Source organism: Scyliorhinus torazame, chromosome 24 (genome assembly GCF_047496885.1).
Source record: "Scyliorhinus torazame isolate Kashiwa2021f chromosome 24, sScyTor2.1, whole genome shotgun sequence".
NCBI lineage: Eukaryota > Metazoa > Chordata > Chondrichthyes > Carcharhiniformes > Scyliorhinidae > Scyliorhinus > Scyliorhinus torazame.
This window is the reverse complement of record NC_092730.1, coordinates 22,969,917-22,986,508: the sequence shown is the minus strand read 5'-3', so window position 1 is coordinate 22,986,508 and position 16,592 is coordinate 22,969,917. Positions and strand designations below refer to the sequence as shown.

Sequence of the window (16,592 nt, the reverse complement as noted above, 5' to 3'; positions counted from 1 at the left end):
TACACCACACTCTGATTCATTCCTCAGGGGCGCAATTATGGATGGGCTCCAGTGGCTGGGCTTTCTACCCGTAGCGCGGGCATGCTCACGTCACTGGCGGGTCTCGAACCCCAAACCTTCAAACCCAGGGATTCCAACCCACTGAGGCTGGTTCACGGTGGGTTAAAACACGAGGTCACGTTGCATTGCCTGGCCTGGCCTTCCCTAGAACATAGAGGTTTGAGGAGTGGCCTGCTGATCTACAACGGGGTCCAATTTCCCTCTGGTGAGGGTGGTACAGAACAAGAGGCCCTCCCCCTTAAAACGCGAGCTAAACCCGGGGTGTCAGCCGTGGCTGGGGGCGGGGGGGGTGCGAGGAGCACTGTCGTCTGGTCGTCCGAAGACCCCGCAATCAAACCCATCACCGAGGACATTGAGCATACTTGAGGGGGTGAGATTTTAAGGCTTGGATGACCTAAGATTGGTCACGGACGAGTCATCAGTGATTTCTAAGTTCGTTCATAATCTTTTTAATAGTCTTTATTCTCACATGTCGGCTTTCATTAACACTACAGTGAAGTTAATAATAATCTTTATTGTCACAAGTAGGCTCACATTAACACTGCAATGAAGTTACTGTGAAAATCCCCTAGTCGCCACATTCCGGCGCCTGTTCGGTTACACGGAGGGAGAATTCAGAATGTCCAATTCACCCAACAGCTCGTCTTTCGGGAGGAAATCGGAGCACCCGGAGGAAACCCCACGCAAACACGGGGGAGAACGTGCAGACTCCGCACAGACAGCGACCCAAGCCGGGAATCGAACCCGGGACCCTGGCGCTGTGAAGCAACAGTGCTAACCACTGCGCTAACCGTGCCTCCCACTGTGAAAAGTGAAGCCACATTTTAACATGGTGCTCAAGCTAAATAGACAGGAAAGGTATGATACCGAACCCTACACACTCACCCGCTCCAGGTTACTGGTTCCGGATTAGAGTTAAGGAATGGGGGTGGGGTGGTGTTAGCAGAGGGTTCTGGAGCTCCGTGAATGATGATGGCAGCCTCCTCGGGAGAAGGTGACACAGTGGTAATCTTCCTAGTTACTGATCTCGCGACCCAGGCTCAAGCTCTGGGAACATGGGTTCAAATCCCCCCCCCCCCCCCCCCCCCCCGCCACGGATTCCACCCTGGGACTCCCCCATCAGCGGGTGTACCTATGCCACACGGGACTGCAGTGGTTCAACAAGGCATCTCGCCCTCACCCTCTCAAGGGGACAATTAGAGTTGGAAATAAATGCTCCCAGATCCCGTGAACGTTTTCAAAATAGCCGCTGGTGGAAATAAGATTTTTATTTTTTTTAAATCTGGAATTATAAAACGGTAATTATAAATCAGTAACGGCGATCGTGACGATCGTTGATCACCGTAAAAAAACATCTGGTTCACTAATGTCCCACTTTAGGGAAAGGGGGAAATCTGCCGACTTACCCCGGTCTGGCCTACACATGACTCCAGACCTACCTCACACACACACTCAACCAATGTGGTCGACTTTGAACTGCCCCTTTGAAATGGTCAAGCCAGACACAGTTCAAGGGGGCAAACCTTCCTCTGACCGACACTGAGTCAGATCATCACCTTCTGTGCATCAGGGTGAAATCTCCTTGCCATCTCTTCTCTGTCCTTGGCCTCCGCAGAATCTCCATGGGGCAGAAGGAGGCCATTTGGCTGCACCGACCCTCCCAAGAGCCCCCTAGCTAGGCCCCAGCTCCCTCCTCCAAACACTAAGGGGCGATGTTATCACGGCCAATCCACCCAACCTGCGCATCTTGGGACTTGTGGGAGGAAACCGGAGCACCCGGAGGAAACCCACGCCGACACGAGGGGAGAACGTGCAAACTCCCCACAGTCACCCGAGGCCGGAATCAAACCCTGGCGCCATGGGGCAGCGGCGCTGACCACCGCGCCACCTCCTTGAGTTGGTCGAGAAAGCAGGACGCTCGCCGTCATTTCCTGGGCGAGGGCCGGAAGGGACAGTTTCTTCTGGTATCCAATGTGTTAGGCTACAGAAGGCATCGGTCTACCTCAAGAAGTTCTCTTCCATTTGAAGAATGTTTCCATCTGGAGTCACATGTAGGCCGGACCGGGGGTAAGGACGGCAGATTTCCCCCTTTCCCTAAAGGGGACATTAGCGAACCAGATGGTTTTTTTATTTTTACGACAATCGATGATCGTTGTCACGGTCGTCGTTACTGAGACTGAGCTTCATAATTCCAGATTTTATTAATTGAATTTAAATTCCCCCAGCTCCTGTGGTGGGATTCGATCCCACCACCACCCCAACACCCCCTGCCCCCAACAGAGCATTAGCCTGGGGGGGGGGGGGTCTCGAGATTACTAGTCCAGTGATGTTATCACCACACCACCGGCTCCCCCTAATATTCAAGACAATCCCTCCTATATCCCTCAGAAGTCCCATCAAGTCATTCCGAGGCATCCTAGGACACCCTGTTCAGAAAAGTACTTCACGAGTGGTGCATTAAATCAGCTACCCCCCTGCCTGCCCCCCCCCCCCCCTCACCGCCCAGCCCAATCCCAATCAGGATTACCAATGTCTTGCTTGAGCCTGTGCTGGGGACAGGTCCTTGGCAGAGATAATGGCTGCCTTGGGATTTTCGATCCCGGAATCCGGTCTGGGAAAGAGAGAGAGAACGAGATACACATTCCTAGAATGTTTAATAAATTTCTGCGGATTTTACAAAAATTGTGACGTCCTCTGTCACGTGGAAGATCCCACGGCAGTCCTTTTTCAAGGAATTTCGAAGGGCTGCACTGACGGAGATTCTTGTTTCTCCCGCTCTGATTGTGGCGATTATGCATCACTGTAGATACACGAGGGGTTAATGTCGATGCACTAGGACTAATTAAACACTAGAGGGAGCACCAGAGGCATCATGACACACAGATATTCAACCAATGGGTCAGTAAGATAGGACACGACCAATGGGCAGTCAAGACACACCCAGAGGTGACACTACCACAAGGGGGCAACCCATATAAAAGGACAGGGCACACGTGCTCTTTTCCATAGGGGGCACTCAGAGAGACAGGGGCAGATCAGGAAGCATCACACCCACCGCATGGCTTAGAGCAGACTGGTGAGTTAGATTGAGTTACTATAGCAAGATTAACAGGAGAGTGGAATTCAAGTAGGAGAATTGTTCAATAAATGTCTTAAACCTATCTCCAAGTCTGAACCTTCCTTTGTCAGAGCAGACATCTAGGAAGCAGCTTATGCTACAGGAAGAAGCAGAACACAACAGTGATGACACTTTGAACCGAGGTTGCCACCAGTCTTGCCCCTGGGCTGAACTCGCTGCCACTGAGGGCGAGCTCCAGTCAAAAAGAAGAATGGGCAGCACGGTGGCGCAGTGGGTTAGCCCTGCGGCCTCACGGCGCCGAGGTCCCAGGTTCGATCCCGGCTCTGGGTCACTGTCCGTGTGGAGTTTGCACATTCTCCCCCGTGTCTGCGTAGGTTTCGCCCCCACAACCCAAAGATGTGCAGGGTAGGTGGATTGACCACGATAAATTGCCCCTTAGTGTCCAAAGATGTGCGGTTAGGTGGATTGGCCGTGCTAAATTGCCCCTTAGTGTCCAAAGATGTGCAGGGTAGGTGGATTGGCCGCGCTAAATTGCCCCTTAGTGTCCAAAGATGTGCAGGGTAGGTGGATTGGCCGCGCTAAATTGCCCCTTAGTGTCCAAAGATGTGCAGGGTAGGTGGATTGGCCGCGCTAAATTGCCCCTTAATTGGGGAAAATGAATTGGGTACTCTAAATTTATTTTTAAAAGAATTACTCGCGGATGCCGAAGATCTAAAACTTTTACCCTCTCCCGCCTTCCCCCCAATATCCCTCGATCCCTTTAACCCCCAAGAGCTGTATCTAATTCTGTCTTGAAATCACACAACATTTTGGCCTCAACTACTTTCTGTGGTCGCGAATTCCACAGAGTCACCGCTCTCTCTGGGTGAAGAAATTTCTCCTCACCTCAGTCCTAAAAGGTTTACCCCCTGACCCTCAAACTATGACCCCCTAGTTCTGGACTCCCCACACCATCGGGGACATCCTTTCTGAATCTACCCTGTCTATTCCTGTTAAAATTTTCTATGAGATCCCCTCTAACTCTTCTAAACTCCAATGAATATAATCCTAACTGACTTAGTCTCTCCTCATATGACAGTCCCACCATCCCAGGAATCAGCCTGGGAAACCTTCGCTGCGCTCCCTCCATAGTTATCACATTTCGGACTTTTCCTGGCCTCTGATGAAAGGGTGGGGATCTGAGATGCTGACTCTCTTTGTCTGAGCACGTCAAACCAGGGGACCAACCCTGGTTTCAGTGAAATGAAAATCGCTTATTGTCAGAAGTAGGCTTCAAATGAAGTTACTGTGAAAAGCCCCTAGTCGCCACATTCCGGCGCCTGTTCGGGGAGGCCGGTTCGGGAATTGAACCTGCGCCGCTGGCCTTGTTCTGCATTACAAGCCAGCTGTTTAGCCCACTTTGCTAAACCAGCCCCAAGGGTGAAGCGTGCAGGAGAACATGCCAGGAGCAAATCCAGGCATACCTAAAAATGATGTGTCAACCTGGTGAAGCTACAACACAGGACTACTTGTTGATTACCATAGAATTTACAGTGCAGAAGGAGGCCATTCGGCCCATCGAGCCTGCACCGGCTCTTGGAAAGAGCATCCTACCCAAGGTCAACACCTCCACCCTATCCCCATAACCCAGTAACCCCACCCAGCACTAAGGGCAATTTTGGACACTAAGGGCAATTTATCACGGCCAATCCACCTAACCTGCACATCTTTGGACTGTGGGAGGAAACCGGAGCACCCGGAGGAAACCCACGCACACACGGGGAGGACGTGCAGACTCCGCACAGACAGTGACCCAAGCCGGAATCGAACCTGGGACCCTGGAGCTGTGAAGCAATTGTGCTATCCACAATGCTACCGTGCTGCCCTTAAGAACAAGTAAATCTACACTATATCATTTTACCGTAATCCATGTATCTATCCAATAGCTGCTTGAAGGTCCCTAATGTTTCCGACTCAACTACTTCCACAGGCAGTGCATTCCATGCCCCACTACTCTCTGGGTAAAGAACCTACCTCTGACATCCCCCCTATATCTTCCACCATTCACCTTAAATTTATGTCCCCTTGTAATGGTTTGTTCCAGATCCCATAATGGCCCCTTGAGTGTAGGCCAGACAGTCCAACATGTCAGGGACTTAGTTTCTACCTGTACTCTGGATCACAGAATGATTTCAGCACAGGCCATTTGGCCCATTGCATCTGTGCTGGCTCTCTGCTTGAGCAGTGTGTGTCAAACAACATAAGCAGCAAGTAATAGACAGCTGAACGATTCCACAACCAACGCATCAGATCTAAGCTCTGCAGTCCTGTCACATCCAGCCGTGAATGGTGGCGGACAATTAAACAACTCATTGGAGGAGGAGGCTCCACAAATATCCCCGTCTTCAATGATGATGGGCCGACGAATGGCAGATGGAGTTTAATTTAGATAAATGTGAGGTGATGCATTTTGGCAGATCGAATCAGGCCAGGACCTACTCAGTTAATGGTATGGCGTTGGGGAGAGTTATAGAACAAAGAGATCTAGGAGTACAGGTTCATAGCTCCTTGAAGGTGGAGTCGCAGGTGGACAGGGTGGTGAAGAAGGCATTCGGCATGCTTGGTTTCATTGGTCAGAACATTGAATACAGGAGTTGGGACGTCTTGTTGAAGTTGTACAAGACATTGGTACGGCCACACTTGGAATACTGTGTGCAGTTCTGGTCACCCTATTATAGAAAGGATATTATTAAACTAGAAAGAGTGCAGAAAAGATTTACTAGGATATTACCGGGACTTGATGGTTTGAGTTATAAGGAGAGGCTGGATAGACTGGGACTTTTTTCCCTGGAGCGTAGGAGGCTTAGGGGTGATCTTATAGAGGTCTATAAAATAATGAGGGGCATAGATAAGTAGATAGTCAACATCTTTTCCCAAAGGTAGGGGAGTCTAAAACTAGAGGGCATAGGTTTAAGGTGAGAGGGGAGAGTTTCAGAAGGGCCCAGAGGGGCAATTTCTTCACTCAGAGGGTAGTGAGTGTCTGGAATGGGCTGCCAGAGGTAGTAGTAGAGGCAGGTACAATTGTGTCTTTTAAAAAGCATTTAGATAGTTACATGGGTAAGATGGGTATAGAGGGTTATGGGCCAAGTGCGGGCAACTGGGACTAGCTTAATGGTTAAAAACTGGGTGGCATGGACTGGTTGGGCCGAAGGGCCTGTTTCCATGCTGTAAACTTCTATGATTCTATGTGCAAAAGACAAGGCTGAGGCATTCGCAACAATCTTCAGCCGGAAGTGCCGAGTGGATGATCCGTCTCGGTCTCCTCCGGAGGTCCCAGCATCACAGATGTCAGTCCTCAGCCAATACGATTCACTCCGCGTGAGATCGAGAAACAGCTGAAGGCGCTGGATACTGCAAAGGCTTTAGGCCCTGACAATATCCCAGCAATAGTACTGAAGATGTGTGCTCCAGAACTTGCTGCACCCCTAGCCAAGCTGTTCCAGTCCAGCTACAACACTGGCATCTACCCGGCAATGTGGAAAATCACCCAGGTGTGTCCGGTGCACAAGAAGCAGGACAAATCCAACCTGGCCAATTAACTCCCTATCAGTCTACTCTCCATCATCAGCAAAGTGATGGAAGGAGTCACCAACAGTGCTATCAAGTGGCACTTACTCAACAATAACCTGCTCACAGACGCTCAGTTTGGGTTCCGCTGTTGCTAACTTTTGCCTTAGTTTAATTGCTCTGTTTTATCACCTTTGTTCTTGAGTCGCCAGGTATCTTTATGATACCGCCACATGGTTCAAGTTCGAGTAATGATCAATAACTCAATACACCGATTAGTAAGATTTAAATCAAAGCACATTTATTATACACAGTAATCACTACTCATGCACAAATTCTATGTCTAAGCTACTTCTATGACTAACAGGCCAATACTTAACTTGGAACTGGCCCACCAGGTCAGGGAAACAAATGGCCTTTCGTTCGGGTTCTGAGCCTGTGGGATTCGAAGTTGGTACAGATTGGTAGCTAGGAACGCCTATCTCGTAGCGAGCGTTGAAGTAAGACTTACTCTATTTCAGCGATGGCTGGACCGGTCACTGTCAAGGGTTGGTTCGCGTTGCTGAGTGACCCGGTCAAGAAGAACGATTAGAACTTGGACTCTATTCTTATCGTCCCCAGGGGCTTCCCGCCTTTCGGGGCGGACCCTGTACCTGGTTCCAAGTGATTGGACTTTGTCCCAATCACTTGGTTCGATTTTCTCCAATGCTGGAGCGGTTCCCTGATCGATGGGCGGTCCTGAGGAGGTCGTTCACCTCCCATTGTGTCGGCTTCTGCTGGTGCCGAGGAGTCTGGGTTGGCTTTGTGTGTCTAAATGTTGCTCATTGTTCCCGGGGATTGCTCATTAATATGCAGATGGCTGGTGTTTTGTTATGCTGATGGTTGCCGGTATTGATCTTGTCTGGCCTTTCCAGAGGTAAATACACACTCAACCCGCAGCTGCTTCTTTGTGTCCTGTTGGCTGACTTTCCCATCAGCCTTTGCCGTTCGCCATTTTAAATCGGGAGTTAGCCATTCTAAATCGGGAGTTAGCCATTTTAACTGGCTACACCGCCAGGGTCACTCAGCTCCTGACCTCATTCAAACCATGGACAAAAGAGCTGAATGCCAGAGGTGAGGCGAGAGTGACTGCCCTTTGACATCAAGGCAGCGTTTGGCCGAGTCTGGCGTCAAGGAGCCCGAGCTACACTGGAGTCAGTGGGAATCAGGGGGAAACTCTCCGCTGGTTGGAGTCAGACCCGGCACAAAGGAGGATGGTTGTGGTGGTTGGAGGTCAATCATCTCAGCTCCAGGACGTCACTGCAGGAGTTCCTCAGGGTCGTGTCCTCGGCCCCAACCACCTTCAGCTGCTTCATCAATGACCTTCCGTCCATCACAAGGTCAGAAGTGGGGATGTTTGCGGACGACTGCACGATGTTCAGCACCATTCGCGTCTCCTCAGATACTGAATCAGTCCGTGTCCAAATGCAGCAAGACCTGGACAATATCCAGGCTCGGGGCTGACAAGTGGCAAGTTAGATTTTTACCACACAAGTGCCAGGCAATGATCATCTCTGATAAGAGAGGATCTAACCGTCACCCCTTGACATTCAAGGGCGTTACCATCGCTGAACCCCCTCAATCAACACCCTGGGGGTTACCATTGATCAGAAACTGAACTGGGCCCAGCCACATTAATACTGTGGCTACCAGAGCAGGTCAGAGGCTGGGAATCCTGCGGAGAGTAACTCACCTCCTGACTCCCCCCAAAGCCTGTCCACCATCTACAGGACACAAGTCAGGAGTGTGAGGGAATACTCTCCGCTCGCCTGGATGAGCGCGGCTCCCAACAACACTCGAGAAGCTCGACACCATCCAGGACAAAGCAGCCCCGCTCGATCGACACGCTAACCGCAAACATTCACTCCCTCCACCCCCGACGCACAGCGGCAGCCGTGTGCACCGTCTACAAGACGCGCCACAGCCACTCGCCGAGGCTCCTTCGACAGCACCTTCCAAACCCGCCACCTCTACCGTCTAGAAGGACGAGGGCAGCAGCAGACGCATGAGGAACACCCCCGCCTGCAAGTTCCCCCCTCCGGCCGCTCACCATCCCGACTCGGAAATATATCGGCCGTTCCTTCATTGTGGCCGGGGTCAAAATCCCGGAACTCCCTCCCGAACAGCACTGTGGGTGTACCTACACCTCAAGGACTGCAACGGTTCAAGAAGGAGGCTCACCACCACCTTCTGAAGGGGCATTTAGGGATGGGCAAGTAAATGCTGGCCTAACCAGCGATGCCCACATCCCGTAAATTAATCTTAAGCAACACGGGTGCTGCCTGTCCGGCTGAACATTCCGAACATTTTCCGTTTTTTATTCAAGGGGAGTTCTACCCAGTGTCCCCGATGCAAAAGGTTATCCGACGACGGTCAGCGAATTAAAATGAAAGGTGTGGTGTAGGTACACCCACAGCACTGTTAGGGAGTGTTGCACGCAGTAGTGTCCCGGAGATTGATCGTCAATTCCTTTAGACTCCAGGCCAGTCCCCGGAGGGCCAGCAACCATATCCCGGTGTGTTCTATTAATCCAATGTTTTGGCTGGATGGGAAAAGTCTGTCCCTTTAAATGTTGACAGTGCCCCTTTAAATATTGACAGTGTCCCTTTAAATGTTGACAGTGTCCCTTTAAATGTTGACAGATTGCCAGTGTCCCTTTAAATCTTGTCAGGGTCCCTTTAAATGATGGCAGTGCCCCTTTAAATCTTGACAGTGTCCCTTTAAATGTTGACAGATTGCCAGTGTCCCTTTAAATCTTGTCAGGGTCCCTTTAAATGATGGCAGTGCCCCTTTAAATCTTGACAGTGCCCCTTTAAATGATGGCAGTGCCCCTTTAAATATTGACAGTGTCTCTTTAAATATTGACAGTGTCCCTTTGAATCTTGAGTGTCCCTTTAAATATTGACTGTGTCCCTTTAAATTTTGCCAGTATCCCTTTAAATGTTGACAGTATCCCTTTAAATTGTGACAGTGTCCCTTTAAATGTTGACAGTGCCCCTTTAAATCTTGCCAGTGTCCCTTCAAATGTTGAATGTCCCTTTAAATGTTGAGAGTGTCCCTTTAAATCTTGAGAGTGTCCCTTTAAATATTGACAGTGTCCCTTTAAATATTGACAGTGCCTCTTTAAATGTTGACAGTGACCCTTTAAATATTGAGTGTCCCTTTAAATGTTGAGTGTCCCTTTAAATGTTGACAGTGTGCCTTTAAATATTGACAGTGTCCCTTTAAATATGGACAGTGTCCCTTTGAATCTTGACAGTGTCCCTTTAAATATTGACTGTGTCCCTTTAAATTTTGCCAGTATCCCTTTAAATGTTGAGAGTGTCCCTTTAAATATTGACAGTGTCCCTTTAAATGTTGACAGTGCCCCTTTAAATCTTGCCAGTGTCCCTTCAAATGTTGAATGTCCCTTTAAATGTTGAGAGCGTCCCTTTAAATCTTGAGAGTGTCCCTTTAAATATTGACAGTGTCCCTTTAAATATTGACAGTGCCTCTTTAAATGTTGACAGTGACCCTTTAAATATTGAGTGTCCCTTTAAATGTTGAGTGTCCCTTTAAATGTTGACAGTGTGCCTTTAAATATGGACAGTGTCCCTTTAAATATTATGATGTGGAGATGCCGGCGTTGGACTGGGGTGAGCACAGTACGAAGTCTTACAACACCAGGTTACAGTCCAACAGGTTTGTTTCGATGTCACCTTTAAATATTGACAGATTGACAGTGTCCCTTTAAATATTGACAGATTGCCAGTGCCCCTTTAAATCTTGCCACGCCCCCTCGCTGGCTGGCGGTTGGGGAGGGGGCCGAGACTGGCAAGCAGCGCGCCCGCTCTGCGTGGGGGGGTGCGTGTTAACCCCGCCCCCCTCGCTGGCGGCCGGCAGCGCGCCTGCGCCGGGTGGGGAGACGTGGCAGTCACGTGGGCGAAGGGGAGCCGGTGACGCTACGGCTCCAGTCGGGCTCGAGACGCCGGGCCGGAGAGGCTGTTCACCAAAATTTCCCCCGTCCACCGACAGCCAGACCCAGCGCCGTCCTGAGGCTTCCGACCGCTCGGACATCGGGATCCCGGCTGCGGTGAGTGTCCGTTTCTCGCTTTTGGGGAAGTCTGGGGGGGGTGGGGACGGAGGGAACGGATCAAAATGGTCCAAAATAAAAGAAGGAGCCGCTTCCGGCGCAACCAAACTTGTCGAGCCGTGATGGGCGGTGGCATTATCCAACCAATGAGCAGCATTCGCTTGAAGCGACCAATCAGCGTCGGGAGGAGGCGGGTCCTGTGTGTCCCCTCCAAATTAGGTTGAGAGCTCACTCCTTGACCAGCAACTGGGTTTAAGGGTGGATTTAAGATTATATGGACTAAACACTCTCCACCATGATATTGCCGGACCCCCCCCCTCAATTTTTTAAGCTTTTGTCTGTCAATAAGGTTTAAAAATATATTTTACATCCTCCCTTCACCCCCCCCCCCCAAATCCCACCCCCCCCTTCTAAATTCTCCTGGACCCCTCCTATACAATGGAAATTTCCTATGTCAACATGTCACGCCGGCCGTTGCCTTTCCTCTCCTGGGAGTGTGGGGTGGTGCGTTGGTGCTTAGTCCAGTGTCCCCCCCCCCCCCCCCCCCCCCAACTCCTTTGGGCATCCCGGGATGCCCTTCCTCTGGAAGCGCATTCACGGTTACACCAGTAAACGTGCCGATGGGCTGCAAGGTCGCTCCATCGGTGATGGAAGCCAGCAGCTGTCGACTCTGCTCTCGGTGACGCAGAAGGGGGTAGGAATGTTGGCCCAGCGTGATTTAGTGTGGCCAGTCCAGCTACCCCGCGCATCTTTGGGCTGTGGGGGTGAGATCCACGCAGGCACGGGGAGAATGTGCAAACTCCACACGGGCGATGGGCCGGGATCGATCCCGGGGCCTCGGGCGGTGTGAGGCAGCAATGCTAGCCACTGTGCCGCCCTGAGGGAGGATGTTTCTGCCACGCTGCTCAAAGAATTCCTACAGTGCAGAAGAAGGCCTTTGGGAAATCGAGTCAGCACCGACCCTATCTCGGCACCCCACCTAATCTTTGGACACCAAGGGGCAATTTAGCATGGTCAACCCACCTAACCTGCATATCTTGGACTTTGGGAGGAAACCCACGCAGACATGGGGATAACATGCAAACTCCACACAGTCACCCAAGGTTGGAATCGAACCAGGGTCCCTGGTGCTGTGAAGCAGCAGTGCTAACTCACTGTGCCACCCTGCCGCTCTCCTTCGAACGCTGTCTGTGGGATCCTTGTCTATTGTGGGGGCAATGGAGGTGGGGGAGGAGTGCTGGATTGCACCCTCCGGGTGATGACGCCGGGATGGCTGACATGGACATGGGGCTCGAACCTATTACACAGTCAGAGGTGCCGTCTTTCGAATTCGACTGAGGCCCCCATCTGCCCTGCGAGATGGATGCAAAAGATGCAGCGGTGTTGCTCTCTTGAGGAAAAGCTTGTCGGGGATGGGAGGGGAGCATGGTGTGCGGGTTGATGTTTACATTCAAATGAACCAATTTGAAGAGAGCTAATTTGAGCACAGGAGGATCCCATACACACACATGAAGTAAAGGATCAAGCGACGCCGCTTCACTGATGCCGCTTTGGCGCAGAGCACGTGGTCGTTCTTTGCGCGAGGGAGCTTGCTGGGTCCAAACTGACTGCCGGCTTCCTACATCACCACGGTGGCAGCTCTTCCAGAGTTTGTTCTGATCCATCGGAGTGCTTTGGGATATCCTGAAGTTTGCGAAACAGGGCCACTGAAGTGCGAGCCCATTCTATCGTTTTGTGAAGATTCGGCACTCTGATCGTTCAGTTATTGCATCACAGTTCCACCAGATTTGCTGATCTTTCTGTTGAGTGAAAGCAGTGCTGCATATTACCCTGAGGTTTGCCTGATTAGGCTACAGCAGTTTCGGGGGAAGTAAGTAAGTAAGTACTAGTTTCTCTCACCCGCTCGCTCTGACTCGGGCTCTCTCGCGCGCTCTCTCTCTCTCTCTTGCGCTCGCTCTCTCTTGCGCTCGCGCTCTCTCTCTCTTGCGCGCTCTCTCTCTCTTGCGCGCTCTCTCTCTCTTGTGCGCTCTCTCTCTCTTGCGCGCTCTCTCTCTCTTGCGCGCTCTCTCTCTCTTGCGCGCTCTCTCTCTCTTGCGCGCTCTCTCTCTCTTGCGCGCTCTCTCTCTCTTGCGCGCTCTCTCTCTCTTGCGCGCTCTCTCTCTCTTGCGCGCTCTCTCTCTCTTGCGCGCTCTCTCTCTCTTGCGCGCTCTCTCTCTCTTGCGCGCTCTCTCTCTCTTGCGCGCTCTCTCTCTCTTGCGCGCTCTCTCTCTCTTGCGCGCTCTCTCTCTCTTGCGCGCTCTCTCTCTCTTGCGCGCTCTCTCTCTCTTGCGCGCTCTCTCTCTCTTGCGCGCTCTCTCTCTCTTGCGCGCTCTCTCTCTCTTGCGCGCTCTCTCTCTCTTGCGCGCTCTCTCTCTCTTGCGCGCTCTCTCTCTCTTGCGCGCTCTCTCTCTCTTGCGCGCTCTCTCTCTCTTGCGCGCTCTCTCTCTCTTGCGCGCTCTCTCTCTCTTGCGCGCTCTCTCTCTCTTGCGCGCTCTCTCTCTCTTGCGCGCTCTCTCTCTCTTGCGCGCTCTCTCTCTCTTGCGCGCTCTCTCTCTCTTGCGCGCTCTCTCTCTCTTGCGCGCTCTCTCTCTCTTGCGCGCTCTCTCTCTCTTGCGCGCTCTCTCTCTCTTGCGCGCTCTCTCTCTCTTGCGCGCTCTCTCTCTCTTGCGCGCTCTCTCTCTCTTGCGCGCTCTCTCTCTCTTGCGCGCTCTCTCTCTCTTGCGCGCTCTCTCTCTCTTGCGCGCTCTCTCTCTCTCTTGCGCGCTCTCTCTCTCTCTTGCGCGCTCTCTCTCTCTCTTGCGCGCTCTCTCTCTCTTGCGCGCTCTCTCTCTCGCGCTCGCGCTCTCTCTCTCTGGCGCTCGCGCTCTCTCTCTCTGGCGCTCGCGCTCTCTCTCTCTCTGGCGCTCGCGCTCTCTCTCTCTCTCTGGCGCTCGCGCTCTCTCTCTCTGGCGCTCGCGCTCTCTCTCTCTCTCTCTCTGGCGCTCGCGCTCTCTCTCTCTCTCTCTGGCGCTCGCGCTCTCTCTCTCTCTCTGGCGCTCGCGCTCTCTCTCTCTCTGGCGCTCGCGCTCTCTCTCTCTCTCTGGCGCTCGCGCTCTCTCTCTCTCTGGCGCTCGCGCTTTCTCTCTCTCTCTGGCGCTCGCGCTCTCTCTCTCTCTGGCGCTCGCGCTCTCTCTCTCTCTCTGGCGCTCGCGCTCTCTCTCTCTCTCTGGCGCTCGCGCTCTCTCTCTCTCTCTGGCGCTCGCGCTCTCTCTCTCTCTCTGGCGCTCGCGCTCTCTCTCTCTCTGACGCTCGCGCTCTCTCTCTGGCGCTCGCGCTCTCTCTCTCTCTCTGGCGATCGCGCTCTCTCTCTCTCTCTGGCGCTCGCGCTCTCTCTCTCTCTCTGGCGCTCGCGCTCTCTCTCTCTCTCTGGCGCTCGCGCTCTCTCTCTCTCTCTGGCGCTCGCGCTCTCTCTCTCTCTCTGGCGCTCGCGCTCTCTCTCTCTCTCTGGCGCTCGCTCTCTCTCTGGCGCTCGCGCTCTCTCTCTCTCTGGCGCCCGCGCTCTCTCTGGCGCTCGCGCTCTCTCTCTCTCTCTCTGGCGCTCGCGCTCTCTCTCTCTGGCGCTCGCGCTCTCTCTGGCGCTCGCGCTCTCTCTCTCTCTCTGGCGCTCGCGCTCTCTCTCTCTCTCTGGCGCTCGCGCTCTCTCTCTCTCTCTGGCGCTCGCGCTCTCTCTCTCTCTGACGCTCGCGCTCTCTCTCTGGCGCTCGCGCTCTCTCTCTCTCTCTCTGGCGCTCGCGCTCTATCTCTCTCTCTGGCGCTCGCGCTCTCTCTCTCTCTCTGGCGCTCGCGCTCTCTCTCTCTGGCGCTCGCGCTCTCTCTCTCTCTCTGGCGCTCGCTCTCTCTCTGGCGCTCGCGCTCTCTCTCTCTCTGGCGCCCGCGCTCTCTCTGGCGCTCGCGCTCTCTCTCTCTCTCTCTGGCGCTCGCGCTATCTCTCTCTGGCGCTCGCGCTCTCTCTCTGGCGCTCTCTCTCTCTCTCTGGCGCTCGCTCTCTCTCTCTGGCGCTCGCTCTCTCTCTGGCGCTCGCTCTCTCTCTGGCGCTCTTCCTCACTCTCCATGTTGGATTCACACTGTTAGTGATGCCTCTGGGCCAGGAAGATGTAGGTTTGAGCCCTCCTTCAGCTCACCCCAGTCTTTAGTCTGTCCATACTAGCTGGAAGCAATGCCTTGTGGCACTGCCGACAGAGTGGCCTGGTTCTTCCAATGCGAAGCCACAAAATAGGCCATTCGGCCCCTCAAGCCATCTCTACTATTCTATTTCATTTCATATATGATTATGGATGATCTGTTAGAGTTTCAAATTCTGCATAAGGGCAGCAGGGTGGCGCAGTGGTTAGCACTGCTGCCTCACGGCGCCGAGGTCCCAGGTTCGATCCCGGCTCTGCGTCACTGTCCGTGTGGAGTTTGCACATTCTCCCCGTGTCTGCGTAGGTTTCGCCCCCACAACCCAAAGATATCACACCGATAACCTATAGATTCTCGTTGGGCGATGGAGCCAATCCACCTTCGCCTTAAAAATATTCACCCTGTCCCCTTGTCTCGTTTGTTAGTCATGATGTGGAGATGCCGGCGTTGGACTGGGGTGAGCACAGTACGAAGTCTTACAACACCAGGTTAAAGTCCAACAGGTTTGTTTCGATGTCACTAGCTTTCGGAGCGCTGCTCCTTCCCTAGGTGAATGAAGAGGTATGTTCCAGAAACATATATATAGACAGATTCAAAGATGCCAAACAATGCTAGGAATGCGAGCATTAGCAGGTGATTAAATCTTTACAGATCCAGAGATGGGGTAACCCCAGGTTAAAGAGGTGTAAATTGTATCAAGCCAGGACAGTTGGTAGGATTTCGCAGGCCAGATGGTGGAGGATGAATGTAATGCGACATGAATCCCAGGTCCCGGTTGAGGCCGCACTCGTGTGCGGAACTTGGCTATAAGTTTCTGCTCGGCGATTCTGCGTTGTCGCGGGTCCTGAAGGCCGCCTTGGAGAACGCTTACCCGGAGATCAGAGGCTGAATGCCCTTGACTGCTGAAGTGTTCCCCGACTGGAAGGGAACATTCCTGCCTGGTGATTGTTGCGCGATGTCCGTTCATTTGTTGTCGCAGCGTCTGCATGGTCTCGCCAATGTACCACGCTTCGGGACATCCTTTCCTGCAGCGTATGAGGTAGACAACGCTGGCCGAGTCGCACGAGTATGTACCGCGTACCTGGTGGGTGGTGTTCTCACGTGTAATAGTGGTATCCATGTCAATGATCTGGCACGTCTTGCAGAGATTGGCATGACAGGGTTGTGTGGTGTCGTGGTCACTGTTCTGAAGACTGGGTAGTTTGCTGCAAACAATGGTTCGTTTGAGGTTGCACGGTTGTTTGAAGGCAAGTAGTGGGGGTGTGGGGATGACCTTGGCAAGATGCAGAATCGCCGAGCAGAAACTTATAGCCAAGTTCCGCACACATGAGTGCGGCCTCAACCGGGACCTGGGATTCATGTCGCATTACATTCATCCCCCACCATCTGGCCTGCGAAATCCTACCAACTGTCCTGGCTTGGTACAATTTACACCTCTTTAACCTGGGGTTACCCCATCTCTGGATCTGTAAAGATTTAATCACCTGCTAATGCTCGCATTCCTAGCATTGTTTGGCATCTTTGAATTTGTCTATATATGTGTTTCTGGAACAGACCTCTTCATTCACCTGAGGAAGGAGCAGCGCTCCGAAAGCTAGT

At 52.6% G+C, this 16,592-nt stretch overlaps 1 protein-coding gene across 1 annotated transcript in view; it reads left to right on the top strand.

The window, feature by feature from the left end:
- The first annotated feature begins 10,619 nt into the window (after window positions 1–10,619).
- Window positions 10,620–16,592, top strand: part of LOC140399968 (syntaxin-5-like) — a 65,708-nt gene continuing 59,735 nt past the window's right edge. The window contains exon 1 of the mRNA XM_072489461.1: window positions 10,620–10,796. The gene's annotated coding sequence lies outside the window, so the exon portion shown is untranslated. The remainder of the gene's footprint in view (window positions 10,797–16,592) is intronic.